The 5,190-nt window shown below is 40.3% G+C and overlaps 1 pseudogene; it reads left to right on the forward strand.

Moving 5' to 3' along the window:
- The first annotated feature begins 241 nt into the window (after positions 1-241).
- Positions 242-854, forward strand: LOC119512409 (annotated as a pseudogene).
- The last annotated feature ends 4,336 nt before the right edge of the window (positions 855-5,190 follow it).

Below are 5,190 nucleotides of genomic sequence, written 5' to 3' on the forward strand. Positions count from 1 at the left end.
AGTTACACTTCCAACATTTTTCATCAACTTAGAAATCACTCTGAGTTCCAGGCTCCCTTCCCCAACCTGCATAGCCTCCAAAGAGTTCCAGGATGGCGCACAGTCAGCCACTGTGGCACACAGACACAATGTGTGCCAACATAAGCAAATCCGGTAACTCACCTTGGCCCCCTAAATCCTCACTCTCTCCCTCATGTACATTCGCACAGCAGGGACAGGTTATCCATGGAGCTCTAAGCTGATGGTAGGGGGCAGCGGTACTACCAGCAGAGACAGCTGGGAAGGAGATGACAGGGATATCAAGGATAACTGGGATGACTATGATGAAAGAAAAGAAGGAAGGAAAAGTCAAACCAGAAGCAAAGGATTTCAGAGAAAGAATGACAACAGAAGAAAAGTTACAAAGAAATTAACAAGTGGTTAAACAAACCTAAAGTGTTAACATCAAAGAACAACTAGCAGATGATTCCTGTGGTTAGACGAAAGAAATTACATGAAAGGTTGGACCTTAATTTAGCAAAGAAACTTTGGGTGTTAGCACAGTTTATGGAATAAATACTCTGGACCCATCTTCAAGAAACAACTTCACAGAGTTCAGAAAGTTCCTAAATAAAGATTATGCAATGTGAAAAGTCACTCTATTATGCAAGCTTTTTGGAAGACTGAGTTTGACATGTGAGCATATCTTTGGAAATTGATGACTTGGGAAAAAAGACCATTTCATTGACTCTGCTTTGCAGTGACTAACGGAAGCAAGCAAAGCAAAGCAAAGCCAAAAAGAAGAAAGGTGTAGTTCTGGAAGGTTATTAAGGGCCACCATGAAAGATGTCCTGGCAGATAATGGTGGTGGTTAACATGGAGAATATGTATGAGACTGAAGATTTCATGCCTCATTTTATCTTCTCTGGGTGTCTTCTTCTTGTTGCCCACAATCCCTTCAACTTCTTTTCCTTATAATAGTGCCAAATGCTCCAGTCAAAAGTGTAGTATGTTTTGGCTGTTTATTGAACACCTTGACAGGTAGGGGCTAATGTGAGAATGAAGAAACTTGGATCTTGTGCCAAGGGGTTAAAATCTGAAAGTTTGTTTGCTAATAAATCATAATTTAAAACAAAAAATCTTAATAATGTCATTGTTGCTATCTGATTCCATAGAGGCAAAGTTACTATTCCAGTTTGCTAATGTTGCCATTATGCGAAATACCAGAAATGGATTAGCTTTTATAAAAGGGGTTTGTTTGGTTACAAATGTATAGTCTGAAGGCCATGAAAATATCCAAATTAAGGCATCAACACAAGTATACCTTCACCAAAGGAAGGCCAATGGTACCCAGAAAACCTCTGCTAGCTGAGAAGGCACGTGGCTGGCGTCTGCTTGCTCCTAGGATGCATTTCAAACTGGCATTCTCCAAAATGTCTCTCTAAGCTGCAGCTGCTCTGCAGTCCTTCTATTTGTGAGCTTTTATAGGGCTCCAGTAAACTAATCAAGTCCCATGCTGAATGGGCGGGGCCACACCTCCATGGAAATAATCTAATCAAAGGTATTACCCACAGCTGGGTGGGTCTCATCTCCATGGAAATAGCCTAATCCAAAGATTCCAACCCAATCAATACTAATATCCCTACCCCCACAAGACTGAATTAAAGAACATGGCCTTTTGGGGGACATAATACATCCAAACTGGCACATTCCACCCCCTGGACCCCCAAATGACATGCTCTTTCTATATACAAAATACATTCATCCATCAAAATATCACAAAAATTTAAATCATTTCAGTATCAATAGGTAAGTACAAGATCCCATCAAGATCAGTTACAGGTGTGGTCTGTCCTAAGACAAAATTCCCCTTTAGCTATGGACCTGTGAAACTTAGAACAAGTTATCTGCTGCCAATATACAAAGGAGGAACAGTCATTGGATAAACATTCCCATAAGGAGAAACTGAAAGGAAAACGGGGTTCACAGGACTAAAACAATTCCTAAAACCCGCAGGGCAAACTTCATTAGATTTCAAGTCTGAGAGTCATTTATCAAATGACATTGTATACTTGGGGCTTGAGAGAGCAGGAGTCCAACCCTTTCCAAGGGCCTTTGCGGCGGCCGTTTTCTCTCCAAATGCTGAGGTGAGTGCTCCAACATATCCACACTTTAGGGAGACCACCTTCTCAGTCCCACCCTCCTCAAACATCGGGGCAGCATTCAGAATCTCTTCCATCTCTGGGGCACACACTCAACCCCTTCAGAATAGTGGGGTGATGGCCAAGCTCTCCCCAATCCCTGGGGAATGTGCTCCACCCTCTCTGAGGCCTGGGGTGGCAGCACTCTTCCTGAACATTGAGGCAGAAGGCCCACACTCTGCATCTGGGGCAAACTCACCCTTTCCACATGCATGGGTTGTTCCACTCTCCCTGCCTGAGACCTTTTGACTCCAGACCTCAGCTTCCATGATTCTGTCCTTGAAGACATTTTTCCTTCAATTTGTTCCTTTTCCATCCCCTCCAATCCAGTAATGGTTCTGTCTATACAGATCTCGCAAAAATTCTGTAGGCTTGGCATGCAGTTTACAGGGGTCAAAACCATCAGACAATAAGACTTTCCACACATCCTTTCTGGATAACTCCATCTCCAATCCTGGCTTGTGCTGAAATGGTGGTCGGGTTCCATGTTTGGTTAAATCCTTACATGGGGCTGTAGCTTCTGGAAGCCCAGAATTTTCCAAACTATCAGTTTCTGGTTTTCTTGTACTCAAGAGTTCATTTCTCAGCTTATCTCTATTCTGTAACATTTTATTATAAACTGCAAGAAGAAGCCAGGCTACATCCTCCACACAGTCTGGAGATCTCCTTAGCTAAGTATCCCAGCTCATTGCTTTCAAATTCTGCCTTCCGTCTAACACCAGGATACAATTTTGCCAAATTCTCTGCCACTTTAAAACAAGGATCATCTTCCTTCCAGTTTTCAATGACACATTCAGCATTTCTGTTCAAGGCCTCATCAGAGCTATCTTTAGAGTTCATATTTCTACCAATAGTCTCTTCAAAGCCTTCTAGGCCTTGTCTGTCAAGTTCCTCGCAATTCTTCCAGAATCTTTCCCATATCCATTTGAAAAGCTGTTCCAACATGTTTAGTATTTGCAAGCTCAGCAGCACCCCACTTCTCTGGTACCAAAATCTTTTCTGGTTTGCTAATGCTGCCGTTATGCAAAATACGCAAAATACTAGAAATGGATCAGCTTTTATAAAGGGAGTTTATTTGGTTACAAATGTATAGTCTGAAGGCCATGAAAATATCCAAATTAAGGCATCAACACAAGTATACCTTCACCAAAGGATGGCCAATGGCACCCTTAAGGCATCAACACAAGTATACCTTCACCAAAGGATGGCCAATGGCACCCAGAAAACCTCTGTTAGCTGAGAAGGCACATGGCTGGCATCTGCTTGCTCCCAGGTTGCATTTCAAACTGGTGTTCTCCAAAATGTCTCTCTAAGCTGCAGCTGCTCTGCGATCCTGTTTGTGAGCTTTTATAGGGCTCCAGTAAACTAATCAAGATCCATGCTGAATGGGTGGGGTCATACCTCCGTGGAAATAATCTAATCAAAGGTTATTACCTATAGTTGGATGAGTCACATCTCCACGGAAACAGCCTAATCCAAAGATTCCAACCTAATCCACACTAATACCTCTGCCCCCACAAGACTGTGTTAAAGAACATGGCGTTCTGGGGAACATAATACATCCAAACTGGCATAGTCACTAACTTGGAAACAAAGTTTGCAACAGGAGCATGTGGTGTGCACTTAGTATGCAAACTGCTTTATCTTAAAATTGAGCATGAGGATTTTAAAAATACATTGTGAAAAAGAGTGCAGAAAAATACTTCAACTGAAAAGCTACTAGTTTGATATTTTAAAATTAAATGCCCCAAATCCTCCAACTTTGAAGATGAGGAAACTCTCCATTATTATATTACAAGTTGTGGAACCTCTTGAGTATATAGAGTGTCTATTTTATATTTATCAGGATATTTCTACTGATGGAACACTTTAGATAAGGGAGAGAAACTCTTTTTCTGTTTTATCAGTCTGATTTCAGTGTCTGAGAAAAAAAAATCAACTTTGTCCTCCTATACTGCGAGGGACAATTTTGACCAGGTTTTGAAATTTTCTTCTTTTATAAAACATGCTTAGCAACTGCACAAATTAACTACAGTTTGGTGAATTGTTGTGTTAGCAATTACGACATGTGCAATGTCTTATAGAGCAATTAATTTAACAAAATCACAATTGGGAGGACTTAAAAAGAACGATTTGCAAAAGTTTAAAAAATATTTGATTTTTTTACAAGTAGTTATATAGTAATGAAATCCATGAAGTTTTCCTGTAGATTTGAATACCACATGAATCATCTATCACAGGTGAAATGATTAAAAGTATAGCTAGCTTAGCAAAAGCTGGCTACCTCATGACCAATCTTTACACAATTCCACAAACTTATTCTAATAATTTTTAAGTTTAAAAGGACCTTGCAAAGTAGTGATATTAAGACTCTTCAAAACACTCAGAGAAACATGAAAGGGACAGTTATACTCTATGATTCTCAAACAGCGTTCTAAAAGCTCCCTTCACTCATCTTTCTCCTCTTTTGCACCCGGTAGGACCACACTCTAGGACAGCTTTTCTGCCAGCATTGTCCACCCTCTAATTTTTTCTCCCAAATTTTCCCCAAAATTTCCCCCCAGAATCCCAGCCCTCTCTTAATAATTTTATTTTCTTCCCTTCTGTTGTCTTCTGTTTTAGTGTTTTATCAGGTAGAGGGAAATTTAACCTCCAAGAGTTTTTCAATTTTTTCTTCTACCCACTATCGAGATCAGCACAGTAACTCCCAGACTGTAAATATAAGTTAATATGAAGTCGTTAATAAAAGATTAGAAATACAAATGTAATTCATGTTACCCATATCACCAACTGGAGACAGATTTCTAATCTGAGTTCTTCAGTAGTTTGTTTTCTGCTAAAGAATTCAGTTTCTCCTCATCCCCTGTCTCCTGACACTTATCAAGCCTCTTGAATTGCTTTGTTTCTTAGGATTTTCTTTTTAGCCTCTCTTTACTGATTTGTAGCTGCATGAGGCAAGCCTAGCTATTTTTAAATTGTACCAGCTGTTGGCTAACTAAATAGCTACCCA

This window comes from Choloepus didactylus, chromosome 2 (genome assembly GCF_015220235.1).
Source record: "Choloepus didactylus isolate mChoDid1 chromosome 2, mChoDid1.pri, whole genome shotgun sequence".
Classification (NCBI taxonomy): Eukaryota; Metazoa; Chordata; class Mammalia; order Pilosa; family Megalonychidae; genus Choloepus; species Choloepus didactylus.